The 20961-nt window shown below is 43.2% G+C and overlaps 1 protein-coding gene across 1 annotated transcript in view; it reads right to left on the bottom strand.

The window, feature by feature from the left end:
- The window catches only part of lrrc4ba (leucine rich repeat containing 4Ba), a 51983-nt gene extending 31311 nt beyond the window's left edge, over nt 1–20672 (bottom strand). The window contains exon 1 of the mRNA XM_080905317.1: nt 20416–20672. The gene's annotated coding sequence lies outside the window, so the exon portion shown is untranslated. The remainder of the gene's footprint in view (nt 1–20415) is intronic.
- Nucleotides 20673–20961: the final 289 nt, after the last annotated feature.

Below are 20961 nucleotides of genomic sequence, written 5' to 3' on the forward strand. Positions count from 1 at the left end.
TTAATTTATTAATAGATAAAACAGCTACAGTCCTACTTTGCTCTTCGACAACCCCTAACCTTTGCAGGGAAAGAGCTCATATCTGTAATTAATATGATTGCCTTTTATTGTCTAAATTTAGGTGTGTAGAGTGATATTTTATAGTTGTCATGCTTCAAGTCACTCTGTTACTGTCTTTAGCAATATCTAAGATAAACGCCTTGCAGGCAGCCTGTTGTTACATTTAAGGACTAATTTTAAAGACGCACACACACAAATGAATAAGACTCTCAAAGCTAAGTAGGCTGTATTTTTTTAAGATGTGACAATGATGCCACTGAAGAGGCTTTTCAGAGCCTGACTGCATCAGAATAGGAGTTGTAATAAATATGACATTTTTATAATATCAATGGTAGTGAATTCACTTTTTATGTCTTATAATGTCTTGTTTCCACTTGAGCTAAACTGTAATTTTGTGCTCTTTGGCGTAACCTACAGAAGGTCAATAGAGCTTATGGTGGTGTGATAAACTATTAATTAGACAATAATAATCCCCCCACCCCCCCAAACCCATTTTCTCCCTATTCAATAAACTCCTTAATGTGATCTCATGACAGGACATGCAGTCTGAGATGATGTTACGCTCTCGCAATTTGGTGTAGTTTGCTGCAATAAATGATTCCGTTTGGTTATCGGAGTATTATTACAATAAGCGCTTATTTTTAGAAAAGAGCATAAAAGCCTGATTAGGTTATTCTTAAACTGGAGCATTCAGCGTTCCACATTTTAATCACCACTCATCCTTGTCAAATAGGATATACTGCAGCCCCCTCTGCACCACATCCGTCTCCTACCTCGCCCTCCTACTCAAAATGTCCAAAGACACGGTGTTACTCTCATTAGGATGCTGAATGCAGAGAGGAGCCCTGATCTATTCAGAATTGCTCCTACAAGAGCGGGGACCTCCTCCCCTTCAGAGGGGGCATAGAGCTCCAGATTAAAAGTCACTGTGTTCACCACCCTGCTAAAGCACTCCCATTAACAGACATTACATTACCTACCCCACATGTTCAAATCTCTAACTGGGGGCTTCATACCACTTGTCATTACATGCTGGGATAAAAGTCTTTTTAATGTTAACATCGTCACATTCACTACGCCACCTCCCTACTTCAAATGAAATCCACTTATTACTGTCCGTTCTGTGGCGCTGCCTAGTCGGGACGCCGATTTTGTGAACAATTAATCCGTATTTAAGGTTGTTAAGTGTGTTGATACACTGAATTCCTGCGCGCTGAGGGGAGAAGCCAAAGCCAGCAGCTAATCAAAATGTCTCTCAGCGATTTACAGAGCAATGCAAACTGCACTTTTTTTTTTCCTTTGGAGGGGTAGGTGGGGGGGGGGTTACACTAAAACCTTTTCCCAGTGTTTCTGAGCTGAGCGTAAGTTGCTCCCAGCTGTTTTGGAGAGGAGGACTTGGTTCAGCATTTCTGGGTTTCACGCTGCCCTCGCTTTCCTTTTTTTGTCGTTTTTTTAGCTCAGTGTAGAATTTCTTGCAGGAGGTCACACTAAAGCATGTCAACTCTGGCTCCATGTGGCTGTTTATGTGTGTGACATTTCTGTGATGGGGTCAGACTATGCCGTGTTCAGTGCGTGTATCATCATACTTTTTTGGTCAGTGTACAATGTGCATGAGCAAAGTTGAACTGGTTTCTTTAAAAGAAACAAAGTTGTAGTACATCTGGAACACTGTATCCGTTGCTCACTCTTAACAAATATAATAAACAGAATACTGGCACTTATAATAAATATTGTTTTTTGTATTTTTATTTATGCATGAGTTACTGCCATCATCAGCTCAATCCAAAAAACAATAATGTGCCATTTTGCTGAAACAAACATTAATCATTGCATCTGCGTGCCCTGGATTGAAGTCAATGAAAAAAAGTAATCCTCAAAAAGTAAAAGGTACTATGTCATTTACAATTAAAAGTTAGGTTCAAACAAACACAAAGGGAAGTTTTGCTCTTTGTTGCTTGCACTATAGTCCAACAGTCAGCTGGTGGAGGCACTGAAAGATCTGACAGAGTGTTTGGAAATTTGTCAGCATGAACTGACCACCAAATTGGATGGGTGTGTTTGGATGAGTATGAGGTCTGTGTGCGATAGAGGTGGAATATTTCCAACTGAAGCAGACATGTTTCCATGATGCACAAATTGATACTGGTTCACGTCTTTATATGCATCATGTGAACATTTTTGGTCCCAGCATACTATATCGGAAATTTCTTTTTAAATATGTATATGTGTGAAGGTGTATGCTGTATTATAATTGGGACATGTGAATAAATATAATTATAAGCGTTTTGTAAAGACAGACAATACAGAATAAAACTGTGACCACAATCTATAAAACAACTGAGCAAAACACGTTATTTCTCTCAGGCATCAGATGGATAACCATAATATGGGAATAGAAATAAATTGTTAACCTCTTAACATCCACTAGCTCACCAGTGAACCATGTAGGGCAAAGGTGGACAATTATTTTTTGCAAGAAGCCTCATGAGAAACTGTGACCATTATGGAGGTCCACACCAACAACTTTTTACAGATATAAAATTATTATTGACCAGAACTGAGTCTATCTTATTGGTGCAGCCTTCCACAACAGTCCCAGTTTTTATGTGACCCCTTGGGCAAATTAATTGTCCACCCCTAAAGTAAGGGAGGGTTAGAGTTGCATTTTAGCCACATGCTAAACAAAAAAAGATCCAGAAACTATACAATTCTACCTTTTAAATCAGATTTCTAACACAGATTTTTTACAGGTTTTTTTTTTTACATCTACAAGACTGAATATGCTAAACAGATTTTTAAAAACTGAAATAAAGGGGTAGATGTAGAGCTGGGCGATATAAGATTTTTTCATATCACGATATGTTTTTTTCATTTCAGGCGATAACGATATCTATCACGATATAAGCCAAATAACTATATTTGTAAGATTTAAATGTGCCGTTGCTCACAAGTAAAATGTGAAATAATCAGCAGCTTGTTTTTATTTATATATTTATTTCCCATAATAAGTTCAACAGGGTAGATGTACTTAAGGAACATGAGACTTTTTCAGATAAATAAAGGCAAATATTGCAAACTACACAAAAGGCAGCCGCTAAAGCGTTTAAGTTTCAAAATAGAACAAACAAAACAGACTAAATTGTCAATTCCACTTAGAAACAAAATATTAATTCTAAAAATAAATCTTAGTTTGTTTTACAGAAGAACAGACAAAATTGACTAACTTTTGTCAATATCAAGTAAACTGAGAACTAAAAGGAAATTCTCAATCTCTCCTTGTTGTATAGCTGAGCTTTTCAAACAGTTTTAACAGTTACTTTAGTCTGACAAAAGCCGAATGACGAATTAGCGCTTCCAGTCAGAGACTGAGGCGACGTCCACACGTACACGGGTATTTTTGAAAACGGAGATTTTCCGTTTTCGTTTTAAAAAATAATCCCGTCCACACATAAAGGCAGAAATGAAGGAAAACGCTGCTATGAACATGCCAAAGCAGCAGGTGGAGCTAGATTCCTAACCGTGCAGAAATGTTGGCCAATCAGAAGTCTAGAAGCCTCGGTGGGAAAAAGTAAACAAAGCTGGGGCATAGAAGCAGAACCGAGTCGTATATGTGGAGGGACAGTAACTGTGTATATGTAAGCATTTAAACACTGCAGAGAGTAGAATTAACAGTAACAGTATTGTAGAAATTCATTTCACCGAAACAATAACGTGGTGCACAGTGTGACGTCAAAAAATGCGCACACCTTTGACGCTGCGTTTTCTCCGTTTTTCTAGTCCACACGTAAATGCAAAAACTGAGTTTTCAAAAATCTTCGTTTTCAGTGACCAAAAACGCCGTTTACGTGTGGACGAAAGGTGCAAACGCATAGAAAAATCTGCGTTTTCAAAAATACCCGGGTACGTGTGGACGTAGCGCATGCACCAGTTTATTGTATTTCCAGACTTGCTTTCGGCACAATTTACAGTGCACGCTACTCTGTTTTTTGTCAGACTTGAAATAGCCGAAATACCTTCACACTACGGAACTTCTATGGCTCTTCCGTTCGACAATCTCTCCGGCGTTGGAACCATCATCTGTTTTCTCTTCGGTCACGCTCGGTTGATTTTTCTAGTCGGCACACTCATTTCCTCCATTACCCGGGCGGTACGGTGGCTGGCCGCTTCCCAAACAAATACACGTGTGCGGCTTGGCACTTGTGCTGTACGTAACAAGTCACGTGACGTGACGCTGCGGCTGTGATTGGTTCGGCTCTGCGCTACGTAATTTGGATTGGCTGCTCTTTTTTTTTTTTTTTTTAAGAGGACAAGAGCGGCGAGGTCTATCGCGATAGTTAAATTTTTCTATCGAGAAAAGGTTATATCGCGATACATATCGTTATCGTTCTATCGCCCAGCTCTAGGTAGATGTAAACCTAACCGTATCACCATCACAAACTCTGGGGTCACTGGTGACCAGGTGGAGGTTAAGAGTTTAAAATGGATAACAGGAAACAATTCAGTGATTTTTTTTTTAACAGAAATGTGTTTGTATCCCATTTTAGGTGGAGGTACCATTGAAATGTAAGGAAATACACTTTATGGACAACTGAATATAGGATTGTCAAATAAATCGATACAATTGATACAAATTACTATTGGATTCGATGCTCATTTGCAACAGTATCAATACCAACAGGCAGGCACACAGCCCCTCCCCTCACTAGCAGCTGAACACATGAGCAGCAGTCACCACACTGACCGACACGTTTTGAGACAATGTGAGAGGTCAGCATAGCTCCAGTTTCAACAATGTTAAACTCATAAGTGTTAAGCTGGCAGGAGCAACATTAGCCATCTGTTATAATTCGTTATCATTAAGGCAGCAGTTAGCAGCTACAGCTAATAACAAAACCATAATGTTAATGTGGGAGCCAGGAAGCAAACATTATCAGTCCAGCCCATAGATTATGTTAATTTAACAGGATAACATAATTATTTGAGTCTAAAAGGTGTAACTTTCCTCTTAAAGTCCCAGATAGATGCTGTCAACCAACAACTAGAAAGAAACAGTGGCAGCCTACCTTGACAACTCCATGTGAGCAGCAAAGAAAATCATCTGACGTCAGTTTGAGTGTTTGAAATTTTGCCTCTTTTTCATATTTTAAATTTTGTTGTTTTTGGTACTGAAAATGGTTTTGAAATTGGGTTTGAAATTCTAGTATCGTGACAACACTATCCTCTTACACACGGAGTTGCTAGCGCAGTTATCTTTCACTCCTCCATAATTACATGTTCAGCTAAAGATGAATTGATGCTGGTTTGTTACAGTTATTACAGGGGTGTAATCTGCCTGTCATAACTTAGATTACCATGTGTAATTCTTGCTCTGTATTATTGTCATTTTCTAAAATAATCCACTGATTTTTCGTAGCCCTCTATTTGCTTTGCTGGTTTATGTAACAGGATGCATCTGTTAGGGAACAAAAATATTTTTATCTGGATACAAATGGAGATGACTATTTGTTTTTCTTCATTGACACTTCTCAATTTATTGCATTAAAGTGGGTGTTCTGCAATCACTTGTGATAATAGTGACGTGCAGCAGTTGGCTGTCACAGTCACATTATGCTTTTATCATTATGATTCTTAGTTTGGACTAAATACAGACGCTGCAGTTTGGCAATAAATTGTAATATCTGACATTTTTTGAGGTTTTAACAAGAACCTGAAGGCATCAAGTTTATCTATGTTTCATAGGAGTCTACATTTAGTACTGCATTACTGCTCATGAAAATTATATAATTTATATATTTTTCACATCACACTGAAGTCGCGTCAAACTAATGTGCATAATGTCTTTCAGCATGAGGCTTGGCAAGTATAAGTACTCCTATAAAACTCTAATATTTGGGATATTTTTTGTTTGGCAGTTTTACAGATTTGTTGCTCTTAATATTTAACTGTTAACACGCCTTTATCCCTAAAAGTCGACCTTTTTCTGCATATGAACATGGTCAACTTTGCAAATAATGAGGTGAGCGTATGTATAAGTAACAGTTGGTGCTGAAATTTCAGACTGCTCCAAACATTTCGTTTGAAACCATTTTTTTCTGCTAGTTGATGTTTTTAATTTCATTGAGCCAAAGGTCCCTAAAATAGTCACATCAGGCACACATCTGGTTGTGAGCACACAACCCCCATCCACCTGATGTTTATGAGGCACAGCCAATCAGAAGAAGGACAAATTAAAGGGAGAGGATGTAGGATAAATAATGATCATTCTGAACTGTGAATCATGCAAAAGTACTCTTAGTACAGTAGTGAAGTCTTTAAAAACAATGGAGCTGGACATGCTTGCAGGCATTATATATGTTAAAGTCTTCTGTTGAACAGAATGTGTAGATTAAAATATATATAGATCTTTGGGGATATTAGCTATAACAGTTCTGCTGATAGGTTTGATCCTTGATCATTTTCTTTTTAAAAAATATATTGCCTTCACACATTTCCAGTATCAGTGCAGCTGCTTATTATTTAGAGTCTGAACACAGTGTAGGAAAAAAAACCAGGCCTGTATATGACTCAGGTGTGTAAAAGCTCGACTATTAGTTTGACGTCATTGTTGTATAACGACAAAAACATGCCAGAATTGATAATAGCGGGTAATAAGCTTGGAGGCGTTCAATTCCGATAGATGGGATAATTTGGAAATGGTTCTCAGCTGCCATTCCCATCAATGACAGAAAAGGTCACACACTACTGTTTTGCTTATTAAAACTACACAGAAGGCAACTTATTTCTGTGATACTGGTAAAGTGGTGTTAATTAATTAATTTGTTTTGTTTTTTTGTTTTTTTTTTTTGTGGTCATTTCAAATACAGTTTCCCCTGGGCATGTTAAAGCAGTGGTTCTCAAATAGCCAGTTTAGAGCCTGCGTATGATTGAGGACTGCATGGGGAAAATGGACACATCAGTGAAAACACTTTCAGTTAGAGTGTGTACCATGTCTGCTCAGCACAGTGCTTTATGTTGTTAATAATCATTTTCATACTGGTTTAGAGTTTTTCAACCATATCCAAGGTGGCTGTTTTTTAATATTGACAGTATCTGTCACTGTTAGGAAGATTTAACCTGCTTCGATGACTAAAACAGGGGAACTGAAATTACAGACATACTCTGTTAGTTTCCTGCTGGGCTGCAATATCATGGTATGACATGAACTATGTGATAACATGATTGCATTGTTATCCTAGGCCTCAGTCCTAGTAGGCGTAGAGATTACTTTACAACCCCGAGGCAACCACTGTTTGCAGGGAAAACTGGTTAGTCAGTGGTTGTTGGAAGTTGCTGGTAGGTGAAATGAGTTGCTAAAGATTCGGTCATGCAGGCCTAAAGTCTAGTGCAGGGGTGGGCAACTCCAAGCCTCGAGTGCTGGCGTCCTGCAGGTTTTAGATCTCACCCTGGGTCAACACACCTGAATCAAATGATTAGTTCATTACCAGTCCTCTGGAGAATTAGCAGACTACCCCAGTTAAATGGTGGTGAAACTGTGGAAAGTGGAATGCAAATCAGAAATAAAGCTGGTTTGCCTTCAAAGCGAAAATGGGACTTTTTAAAATGTACTGGTTGCAGCAGTAAGTCACAAGTTTTACTTTGACATTTTTCACTTTCCCGTTTGCGTTGCCCTTTCACTACTGCCTGGTGAGTAGTTGGCAAGCGTTTGCAGATAAGTTGGCATCTTTGATACAAACCACAGTGACTTGCTGGCTACCAAAGCCATCACATGGAGGTTTTTGGTTCTGCACTCTCTTTGAAATCTATTTCATCTACTGACAGCGACCAGTCGCCATCCAGTCAGCTGTTATACATTTTTCCCTAGCGACTTGTGGTTGCCAGGTGATCACCGACCAGTATCTAGACCTGTGTGCAGAGGCATTAAGAGGTCAAAACTCCAGCTAGACTTCAATTACTCGACCAACATATTTGACTTTTTGCCTTATCAGAGCACATCATCAAAATCAATCTTATTTAAGATGTTATAGACAACATTTTACATAGGACGGGTACAAAGTCGGAAAAAAAAACAGTCATCTACATTCACAAAGATATCTGAAAGTTAAACATCTACAAGGATGGGCTGATATGGTCAAGTGATTTCAGGCCAATCACAGACAAAGGGGAGTGTCCAAGAAGAAACATGGGTGGAATGATGTTTAAATTTTGCTCCACAATGTCTTTGGACGTCAACACCAAGTGAGCACACAGTTTTGTATTTTTGGTACCTATACTTATTTTATTTAAAAAGTTGATATGTTTCCATTTTGACCCCGGCAAAAAGCCACAAGCCAAAATATGTCAGTCAAGTGAGTGTTGCTGGAGTTTTTCTCTCTTCTGACTTTATTCTCTCCTCAGTGCATCTTGGAAGTGGGTGAATTTGTGCCAAAGACCTCTATTTATTTATTTTTTTTTCATTCTTATGAAAAAATTATGATAGCAAGGGCTGCACTTTGAGAACCATATGCTAAAGGACAAAATACACTTCAGCATTTCCACTGCTAAGGGAGCTTAATGGTTTGCACTATTTAGGTAGTGGCAAAGCCCCAGAGTGTGCACTTTTTGCTGTGTATAAATGTAATGGTTGGAGCCTGGTTTGATGCACATCCATGTATCAGGACAAAGCTCGCTGCATCTCTAATTGGAGTGAGGAGTCACTGCGATTCAACAATGCTGTGCAACAGCCCCACTTTGAAGTTAACAAGAGCGTTTTTTTATATGTAACATTAAGTCGAGTCCCCCACACACTTACATCATTTACACACACGCACTCCAAGCTAGCCGCTCCGACTGAGCACCTTTAATCACAAAAACGTTTGTTTCTAATTAGAACAAGTAATGTCATTACAAGTCTTCCTTTACTACTCAAGGTCAAAGTGAAGGTCATCAATACATGATTTCACAAATGGAGTTGTGGACTCTCTTCCAGCTACATAGTGTAGAGTAAAAATGAGCAAATGCCTGAGAAATAATGAGAACAGCAACAGTTTAAAATAAAAACGATTACGATATTAACTGCCTGTGCAAGTGAAGTGCTATTCTTTAAAGCAAAGGAGAATGCTATGACTGCATATGTTCTATTTGAAAAACATTTTCTGTTACATGACTGCAACACACCACTCAACTGTCTGCTCACTATAAAGAAAAATAAATTAGATTAGTTATAAAATGGGACGTTTTTAGCACTGATGCTGTCATATTGCTGGTGTTTTGCACATTAACAACATACAGAACAAAGTGAATTATTTAACCAAAGGAGTTCTCTGCAACATATGATGCCAGATTTTACACTGGAACAAGGCTCAGCGTTTAACTCGGACAACACGAGTGGAAAAAGGGAGAATAAGTATTTACTAAGTGTCGTGCAACATGTGGAGCAGAGGTGGGTACACTTTTATTTTGTGTGCATCTGTGTGAATGTCTCCGGCGAATCCTCGCGGTTTTACGCATAAACCTTCGTCTTTTTCACAAACAAACCGACGGCGTGTGCGTTCATGAGTGAGTGATAAGCAACACGCTCTCGGCCCCCATCCATTCAGGCCTCGCCCCAGCCTTCTCTATGAGTGACACACTGACTAATACACAGACAGATAAACACTCACACTGACAAACACGATAAGGCTTTGCCCACAAAACACTGACACGGACTGACTGATGGACGTCTCCATGGAGACTAGTCACCAAGACTGACACAATGTCTCTCGCCGCTGAGCGCCGTGCCAACTGAATCAGAGAGGTGAGGGAGAAGAAATGGAGATAGAAGGCGCGATAAATAGTGTGCAGCACCAGAAAGATTACAAAACAGCGTTGAAATGTTCTGGCCTGCGTGTGGATGCAGTGCAGATCTGCTCTAAAGCGCCACGTGATCGTCTTCGCTGCCCTCCAATCGGCTCCTCTCACACCCTAGTCTCACCCCACCACTTACACCTCTCCATCACTTTCCCCCCTTCACACTCCTCTTCTCTCTCTCTACCTCCTTTGTGCTCATCTCCTCGCCCCGCTTTCCTCTCTCTACACCTAAGGCATGTTTATTTCCACACCTCACCTCCTCTGCTGATTTCTCCACCCTTCTTCCTCTGCAGGTTCTTCTCTCCAGCCCATCTCTCTCCCTCTCTGTCTCATTCCCCCCTCTCTCCCTCTCTCTTACTCTCTCCCACGCTGTGCGAAATGGAAGCTCTCACAGAGACCTGAGGTTGCCATAGTAACCTGCCATAGTAACCACTCACCATCTTGCGTCTCTCCGTCACATCGGCGGGGGCTCGGGGCGTCCGCGGCCCTGCTCTGCAGCTCCCAAAGCGGGGTGTCAGTTCGCTAAACCCTGCAGTGTGGAACCGTGGAACAGTCCCTGGATTGAATCTGATTTTGGCCAGACAAAAACTCTAAATGACTACGCCTCTAAGAGGAGAAATAACTGCGTGATAACTGAAAAAAAAAACAACAACTATTTTATCTTCGGATTTGTTTGATCGGTCAGGTCACTGTAAACCCACAGCTGAGAGGAAAAATACAACCATTAAAGGAACAGTTCACTCCAAAATCAAAGATACAGGCCCGTCCTCTAGACTGTAGTGTTGTTCATCCATCTAAATTAATCTAGTATGAGTGCCCTGCTTTTAAAGCTATCAGCTGTTCAGATGCCTGCCTTCTCTTGGATGTATTAGAACTAAACGGCACTCGCCTTATGGTACTCAAAAATCCAAACTCAACAGCAATGCCAGAATTCATGACCCGGGTACTCTAAAAGCCCACAAACTTTGATGTGAGCAGTTTCATTTAGTAACTATTTTTTTACTTTTTTTTTCTCTCGCACTATGCACCACTGCTCTGTCACTCTTAGAAGCTCTACTCATCCAGTGAACACAGCAGAGAGAGGGAGACCTCTGTTCCTGTGCCAGGAGAAGTCGTCGTGATGCTGACCAGAGTTTTTTTTTTTTTTTTTTTTGCAATGCCTTTAAAAGAAATCCTCTACAGGGGTGTGAAAAGTCGCTTAATCTCCCAGCAAAGTCACTAAGTTAGCAGCAGTGAGGTCATCTGAAGTGTGATGCTCACTACTGGGAGTGTGAGGGAGGTCAGTCACACAAGCTGAGTATACAGTCAACATTTTATAAAAAATAACCAAATCTGAAAATTCAGAATTAAATACTCAACAAATGGATATCCAAATGATTTAGTATTTGGCACAGTCTAATTTTTGGTCTTTATCTACCTGCAAAGACAGGTGAATACCCATGACTGCAGCATGGGTATTCATCATATTAGCTAACTGGATGTTTTCTGGATTGGCCGATGTAGACAGTAGAAAGAAAATAGCTCCTAAGGTGAAACTGATCACAGCAAGGTTTGTGGATTTTTAAAAAATTAGTGTTTTTTTTGATAAATGTATCATGACTTCTGGAAAGAGAATTTTACGACTTCAATGGTATTTTGTCATGAGTGTAACAGATCTGTTTTTCCTTCTCCTTGTGGGATGTTTGGTTCGGGTGGTTTAGTGTGTCGATATATGATAACTGAAATGTGCAGGTACTTGGACATGATTGATGTGCCATCTTTCGGCTTGCAGATGATTGGCTCCAGGCTGAGGACAGTCTGGTGCCATCGTGGGCAGAGATTTATTCATCTTCCTCCTATTCCAACCTGCCACACGTGTTTCCACCTGTAGCTTTTGCTATGCGGTTTGCTTGATAGACTGAAGGAGTTTGTAGTGGTGGGATGCTGTTTCTTTTGACATGTTTTCCCCATGCTGGGCAGGTAAGTTTATGTATTTTGGTTTATTCCTATCAGTTAGGTCGCCTTCGGTATATTTCTTTAGATAGAACTCTTGGTTATTTTGGTCTTTGGTCACTTTAAAGATAACTATATCAAGTTCAACAAGTTGTTTCTGTGCCTCATCGGGAAAACTAAGATTCTTCACGTTTCTCAACCACCCCACTTTTGCACTTTGAGCACCACAAGGCAAGTAAGGTCTAGTTTTTTGGTATTCATGAGAGGGCAGACAATATCTCCAAAAGTACATAGCAGCTCACACCAAAGCAATCTAGATAGATTGGTCTGGGATGTTCTAACTCTTTAAGTCTCTATTCTAACAGAAAAGTTCAAACTAAGCCTCACTGAGGCTTTAGTATGGGAAGTGCCTTACCATATCAACTGTTTTGAGTTTGATAGAGAAACTTGAGCCTGAACACCTCGCCACTGCACCACCCAATCTGAAAGCTACCACAAGAGAAATATGCAAGAGGGGCACAATATATAAATAAACCAGTACAACTGAGTCAACACTCTACATATATCGCGGGGAGTCCGGGGACTTGGAAAACAAACAGTGAAGACGTGCACAGGTTCATGTGATGGCACCGAGAGTAATCGTCCTAACCATACAGCAGAATCTGCGATTTATCACAGCGATGGCGCGTAGCTTTGCTAACTGCCTCCTCTGGGGCCCTTAACGGCCTCCAGGGACGGCTGCTGGCATGTCTTATCGCCCACCCCCACCTCAGGAGCTGCCATCTCACAGTGACATCAGCACAGCCCCCATTGCTGCCCCTGAAAATACGACAACCTCCAACCAGCTACAAAAAGGACGTTTGGATTACGTGTCATCTTGTGCGACAGCATGCCCACGCTTCTCTCCAGGCATCTCATTGTGATCTCTCAGAGCGCCGTGGAAACCAAACCTGTCTGTGTCAGGCTTGAATCACATGTAAAAACAACAGCGAGAGGAAGAAAAAAAAGAGCGAGAGAGAGAGAAAACATTTAGCATCACACTTTGGTCATCAGGATTATAATTTCATGCTTCTGTTTCTTGCCATCTCCATCATCAATATTTATACTGTCATCAGCATCAGTATGCCACAACTGTTGTGCCTCCGGCCGGCACAGCCAGCCAGTGAGGCAGACAGAGGAGGAAAGGCCTCAGCCCGACTCTGCAATGCTGTATTGAACTCTTATGCCACCACTGACCCGAAACAAACTCCCTCAAGACTCTGTTCATAGATGCAGCCAAGCCGGCAGTAGCTGTAAAGCAGGGTGGTCATTGAGGCTTGACCGCCTTCATTACCCAATCACATTTACTAATACTTAATCTAACCAGGAGAAGATAATATCTCTTCTATTTGCCAAACTCAATATCAGACACTCAGAGCTGACCGCTCTCTCTGGTGAGCTCATTTCAGACAGCACAAACCGAAACTGCATCCTGACTGCCACTCACGGTGACACGAGGAAGAAACAGCCGCTTTCAGCCATCTTTACTAGGAGATGATCGGATTTTCGAGCACCTCCAGGCAGCTCTCCCAATGTGCCTTCATGAACTCATGAGGTAGGAGGGGGAAGGAATCGCCTTAGTTCATTTTTTCAGGCGTCGCTCTTCACTTTAGGTCATGATGAGAATATACTCCTCAGGGGAAATCTCACCATTTCTAATTATGTCAATTCAATGGATTATAGCTTTCATTTTGTGTCATTAACCATTGCCAATCTTCCAACTATTATTCAATAATTAATGTCTGGACAATCATCATGTTCCCCAAAGGGCCAACACCCAGGCCTGGACAGAAGACTCAATCAAACCAATCATGGCTAATTATACCCACCGCGCCATCATAGGGAGCTTAGCATTTCTGCTCTGCACGGGTCAGTGCTCATGCACTCCCTGCCCCCTGGTTGCGGGGATTCAAATTGTGCCACATCATGCACAAAAACAGAATCTCAGATATCCAGGTTCTGGCGTGGCGTGAGCACGTGGCGACTGTGTGCGATACGATCCCAGCGTCTCAGATGGGTCCCTCGTCTTGCTGCATTTTGAGCTGAACGCCGGAGGTTCCTCCCACAATTCTCTGCCTCTCTTGGCTGATCGGTGACTCTCCCTTCACCCTTCAACCCGTGTACATCAGCAAGTCTTGCAGCCATCAATCAGTGACACCGCCGCTCTATGAAGAGATCAGCGGCCAGCTTGCCCTGATTAGAACAGTTTAAGTGTCATCTATAATCTCTATCTGGCTCTGGCTCTTTGTCACAGAAATGAGTGCGTGTGCATAAACACACAGGTATGCACAAACTCAGGCAGACACCATATTTAGGGCAACAGTTACTCCCTTTGCATTCTAATGTAGCAGCGAATTAATGCAGTCCATTGTCCTTTTACAGTAAGGGGACAAAGAAAGGCAAACTACACTTTAACCAGATTAAAAGCACCCTGGCTTCATTTGGGAGATGCACAAATCATTGGGACAATATTTTAGGGGGCAATCATTTATATGCTGGACTCCTCTCATGCCCTTTGCCACCTAGGGTGTTTGTTTTTGGAGGATTTGCTTCGACTTTTATATATCTCCTCTGGAAATAATCCGCAATGGCTCCACTATTCCGACAACGTTAGAGCAGTGGGGGGCTGAGCATTATCTCAAAGTCACACCTTCCCTCTAGGCCAGGTGTGCAGGTGTAATTTACCATGTCCCTGTTAACCTGCTTGCTTGTTTTCATCAAGCTCATCGGCCATGCATAAGTGGTGTGCCTAGGAAATTAAAGAGCAGCTTGGCCTGATTCCTCAAATGACTGAAATTGCTCAGCCGGTGCTTAATTTGTGACACAGGAAGGAGTCAGTGGGATGTGTGTGTCTGTGTGTTAAATTTATCAGGTGACAGTTGAAATTTGCAAGATGACCCACATGCTATTTCTTTTTTTAAGTGGTCAGACTGTAGAAGAGGTTCAGAAAATCCTTCAGGAAAGTGTTGACTGCTATATTTTATTTTATTTATTTTTCCACCTTTCGCACATTTTAGAATTAAAAAGAAAATCTGCCAAATGTCCTTCCTTTGGTTGCCGACAATTTAGACCTTGGAGCTACCAGTGTCTAAATGTTCCCATTACATGAACAGAGTCCATGAAGAGGAAATCAGATGAATAAAACATTCCACCTGCATCCCATTTAACTAATCTGTGTTAACCTTTCCTTGTGAATCGTGACATTGTTCAATTTTAATAACATGCATATTAGGTCAAGAGGTGTCATGACTTTGCACCTTCAGGACTTCATAGAGATCTGACCTACTGTAAGTTGTGCATTAGATTCCCCCTATTTCAAGGTCTTTACTCATTCCGTACAGGGTCTTCTTGATTTTATTTAAAATTAAAATCCCAATAATGAGGATCACAAGAAATCACGTCCTCCCATCCATAAAAACCACATCACAGAAACTAAATAGACTGCTGTCTTGTTTGAGTGGTCACAATGTGGCTGTCTTTCAGTAAGTGAGGTAATGCTTCGGTTTGTGGGGTTGGTGGGAGGAGGGTAGCAGCAAAGTTCAAGATGAACAAATTCCGGTGACATTCCGGCCTGGCTTTTGCGGCAGTGAGATGTCTTGATATTTTGAAGCGCTGCCCCGAGCTGGAGCACCTTGGCTTTAAATGCGATATCATGTGACAAGCTTTTCATGAAGCCTGAACCTTGCAGTTACTGGTGATGTTGTAAATACAGTTCACGATCAGCTAAGAAAGAAGCCTCGCTACCTCACTATTGACCATAAACCAATATGATTGGATGAAATACATGCTTTTACGAGCAACATAAAAACTTACCATCCTCTTAAAGTTTTACGTCTCTAGGCTTATTTTGGATCCAATAGAAAGGATGTGCAGTGGAATGAGGGCCCATAAATGGTATATGTCGTGGTCATTTGCTCGACTGTTTAGCTACAATGGTGTAGAAATTTATAGGTACTGTAAAGAGCTTTGAATTGCGGGGTGTAAAATGCAAGCAGCAAACAGTTCTACTTTAGCAGTATGAGAGCATGGGAGGAAATCCATACTGACACAAGCCATCTTCCAGTTAAAAACACACACACACACTTCTTTTTTTTTCTTTTTTTTTTTTCTTTTTTTTTAAATGACATCAGAAACAGCAGTATGCGACATTACGTGATGGCAGAGCTTCAGTTCATCCTTTGTCATTTTTTTTTTTTTTTTTTTTTTTTTTTAATAAATAGGACAGGGGGAATGAATGAGAGAAAGAGGGGGAGAGAAAGAAAGAAAACCAAAGGGGAGAAGAGACGGTGAGAAGGGGGGGGAAGAGAGAGAGAAAAAAAAAAAAAGAACTCCTGGGTCACCTGTATGGAGAAAAAAAAAAAAAAACAAACAAAAAAAACAAACAGAGGAGACAGCAAACAACAAAGAGCAACATAATAATAGAGAAAACAAAGCACCATCACAATAAACTAGCTAGTCATAGATATCAATATTTACTAAATAATAAACGATATTGTGCAGCACGCAAGATAGACAGCGCACAGTGTGCTTTGAGGCAGCAGCCAAGAAAGCTTTAGTCCGCGTCTGTGAATACCCATGTGTGCATACCTGTGTGGATCAGCATGCTTGCATTCCAAAGGTTTCTCCATGTAATGATCTGCTAGGGAGTGTGGGGGGGCCACAGCCCCGTCCTCCAGGGTGTGAAGCGGGTATGGAGGAGATCAAAACTCCAGACATCCAGAGGCCCCCAGAACACAAGAGACCATGGAAGACCAACAGAGGGGCAGCCGCGCCACTGTTCCAGTAAGAGCTGAGGAGAGTCCCAGATGAGGGCTCGCCCAGCAGCCGCGGAGCAGAAGCCAGGGGGAGTTGCAGTGACGCGCCCGTGAGCTCCGCCGGCCCCCAGCTGTGCCTGAGTGACCGAGCCCCAGGCCGAGAGGCCGGGGGCACCCCACCTCCAAAGGGGCCCGAGCGAGCCCCAGGCCCCAGGCCCCGACAAGCGGCCGCCAAGGAGTGAGCCGGTGTGTACCCGGACGCCCACCCCCAGACACAAAGAACCACCAACACACCGACACCTGAGGGAGTCCGCCACCGGCAGGGGAAGTGGTGGTGGGTGGAGATAGGCCTCCAAACCTTGGAGGGCCTGAGGTGTCCCCAGAGAGGTGGCGTCTGATACCCAACCTGACATATAGACACAGACATACAGGCACACACAGACACAAACATCCATTCCCACCCTCATGCTCTCATATGCACTCACTCCACACTCAACCAACGTGGAGACAGACATAAAGAGACGCTGTACACACAATCACACTCCCCAAGCGTACTCTACAAACCGGGTCTAGGTACCCTTGCCCCTGGAGGGGGGAATTGCACCCAGACCCAGGTGGTGTTACCCTTTTCCCTGCGGTGGGGAGAGGCAGACCACCCCGACTCCGCAGCAGCAGGGAGGCCCCACACCCCAGACCGCAGTCGGACGGCCAACTCCTCCTACTAGCCCTCCCGCTCCAGCAGGCCGCAGAGAATGGGGGTGGGAGAAGACTCCAAACCTCCCTCCACCCGCTCATTGTAGTGTTGATGCATATGTGTTCTAAGGTGCAATTAAAACCCAGGAGGGCATGGAGCTACCTGCCAAGGAGCAGCAGGTAAGCGCATAGTCCCTCCTGCTAGCCCTCAATGACTAAGTGTATTTAAAATTGAGAGGTGGGCAACGACGTCAGGGGTGAGGTATACACCCTGATGGTGATTTGGACTCCGTGATTGTGCCCACCCCCAAGATCCTATATGTATGTGTAATGAGAGTGTGAATAATGTGAATGTCTAAGTTGTGGGATAAAATTGAGGCAGAGGCAGCCAGAAGGGGACAGGGGGGGGGGGGGGGGGGTAGCCTCCTCTGCACCCTGGTGACATACCCCCACTCCAAGGCCCTGCATGTGTGGGTGGTTGTGGAGGAGCGGGAAGAGGGAGGCAGCTGGAGATGGGGAGGGAAGGAAGGGAGGGGCAGGTAACCCCTCCCTGGGGCCAGCTCCCCCGCTGACCCCAGTAGGCACTCCCACCCTCCGCGACCCGCCAGGGAAGGGGGGCCCAGGCCCATCAGACCGGGGCCCAGTGCAGTAGCGCCCCCCGGCTCCACAGAGCCCTGGACAGTCCACCCAACCCCACCACAGAGAAAACTGCACCCACCCCACCATCCACACATCTTCCAGACTACATAAGACGGTAAACGCCCAGGCTGAGATCTTCCTCCACCTCTCCTGTATCTCCCCCTCCTGCAGAGAGTTCCTGAAGAGAAGAAAGCTCCTGCAAGATGTGACCATCCCCCCCACCAGTTGAAGAGCCCCCCAGGTGGCTCGACGCACCGGCGGCACCCTGCTCCAGGGCCGGGCCCCCATGCACCCACCCGCCCACAACCCCGGCAACACACCAACCAGGACCCAAGCCCCCGAGGCCCGGCCCGGGCCCCAGCCCAGAGACGGAGCGCCCCCAGAACCTCACGCCCATCCCGGACCCACCCAGGGGCAGCCAGGTTGCCAGGTCAGTAACCCACGTCCGTCAGCACAGACCCTCCCCTAGCCCCGCTGCACGCAGCCGCGAGGAAACAGTCACCTGAGAGCCAACAGAGCCCCCAACCAGACGTGACCGCTACCCCGGGTTGAGCTCCCCAAGGAAGATGCCTCCGGGGAACCCCCCGACGCCCTAAGCCTGTCCCTACCCCCTCACCAATCACAACAGTGAAGGCGGGACCAAACTATGACCCCCCACCCCCACTAGGTGATGGAGCTGATAAAAGGGGCCCAGAGCAATTGATCTAATGTGGTGGCAGAGGCTGTATCAAGACTAATGTAATCTAATAGATAATTTCTATATTGGTTAGAATTAAGATTATTTTTATTTTTCCAGTTCATGAGGACTGTTTTCTTGGCTATGCATAGGGCAGTGAAGATCATATGGGCTATATTCTTTTCTGAAGTGACATTATCTAAGCTGCCCAGTAGACACACTAAGGGGGAAGTTGGGATGTTACATTTCAGACACTTTGATAAGTCTTCACATATCTCGCGCCAAAACTTTTGCACTGGTGGACAGAACCAAAGAGCGTGGATGTAATTGTCTGGTGTATTGCCTTGACAGTGTGAGCAGTTGTTGGAAGATGTAAAGCCCATCTTGAACATCCGATGACCTGTATAGTGCACTCTATGAAGTATTTTGTATTGTATTAATTGCAGACTGGGATTTTTAATTAATTTAAAAGTTTTTAAGCAAATCTGAGACCAGAAGTTTTGGTCTAGGTTGACTGATAAATCTGCTTCCCACTTTGCAGTAGGAAAGGATATTGATTCATCTAATTTAGAAAGTGTTCTGTATATTTTAGATAATAATTTGGGGGATTTAAGAGTAAGAAAATGTGCCGCACTTAGTGGTGTTTGTAATTCAACTTGACTGAGGTTAAATTTCTTTTACACACACACTTCTTCTGAACCTCCCTGAAATTCGGCTTCATTTTCTTCCTTCCAGGCATGCAAATCTGCTAAAATGTACACTGTTGGAGGGGCTTCTCGGTGCATCAACACCCCCTTCCCCTTCCCACACATAACTACAGACACACGCAGATCCTTCCAACCTTTTTCTTGTCTAATCCTGCCCCAGTGCCCCAGTTCACCTTCCTACACCCCATTAATAACCTATTCTGTCTGTCATAAAACTCAGGAGATCATCCAGCTGGTCCACAGCACACACATTGCCAGCAATCTCCTCCCGCTAGTCCCAGTCGGTTCGGATTTCTCTCAAACACTGCACATTAGCATTTAAATCCCCTCATAACCATATCATTGTGTTGCAGATAGAGGCAGTAGATCTTCATTCATCAGTCCTAATCTATCTGTTCCTTGTTCTCAGCCGGAGGGGCCCCAGGCTCTGACTCAGAGCTTAACCCACCGCGCGTAAGCCGCAAGGTGCCTGCGCATTTTCCTCCAAATCTGGGGTCATCAACAGGGGCCAGCGAGGGTAGCTGAAGCCCAACACACACACATTAACATTGTAAACTGGTCCGATTAGGGGGGGGTTTAATTGAGTATATTTGAGTGAAAGCTGCGCGTTAAACGGATCATATATTAAGCCCTGTCAACAGCTTGTGCTACAGTGGATGCTCCTCTTATCTCCAAGGTTAGATTAACTTGTGCTGAAAAAGCACACAGAACACAAACAGAAACAAGAAATACATCCCAAGGAGCTGGTGCAAAGTTTGAACTGCGCATACGGACCAAATCCAATCATGCAAATCAATAGAATTGAATCGATTCCCTGTGACACACGTCTGTCTTGTTGTCACGCGTAATTCCTGGATATCAGCCACCTTTAGAGGCCTCTCTCGGATTCCAAACGAGGACAGTTCCCAAATCACATCCGGTCATGATACACGCAGATTTCCAACATATTAGTAGTTTGTAGCGCGTGAAATGCACTTAACTGTCCGCCAGACTCTCTCTCGCGCGCACACACACACAAGCGGACACACCAGACAAACACCAGAATGTCACGAAACTGCACCCGGACTCTGAATGTCATCGAGACACTTACCTTTATTTTATTATGCTTCCATCAAGTCCTGAAACACATCTTCGCTCAAAGCGCGCGTGTCGGTACTCCGAGAGCTCTCACCTTCCCTCAAATAACAGCGTATTCCACTGCAGAGCCGCCGACGCTGTCTTCTCTCCCTCCTCTCGCTCTCCTCTCTCTCTCTCTCTCTCTCTCTCTCTCCTCCGTCTCCCTCACTGTTTCTTCTCTCTCTCTCTCCCTTTCTCTCTTTTTCTCTCTCCCTCTCTGATTGATTCACCCTTTCCAAGTGCTGCGCTTCTACCGCTGGTAATGAGAATTGTCTCAGACATCTTCAGGTGGATGGAACCACTGGTCGATTCAGAGGGGATGGGCTACACTGCCGGGACAGTTTTTCTTTAAAAAAAAAATAAAAATAAAAATTTATATATATATATATATATATATATATATATATATATATATATATATATATATATATATATATATATATATATATAGTTATTTTAAATTCTTACTTTTGAAGCAAAAAAAAAATGTTAAATGAGTGATTTGCGTTGGTCTGCGTTG

Source organism: Rhamphochromis sp. 'chilingali', assembly GCF_963969265.1.
Source record: "Rhamphochromis sp. 'chilingali' genome assembly, chromosome: 15".
NCBI lineage: Eukaryota > Metazoa > Chordata > Actinopteri > Cichliformes > Cichlidae > Rhamphochromis > Rhamphochromis sp. 'chilingali'.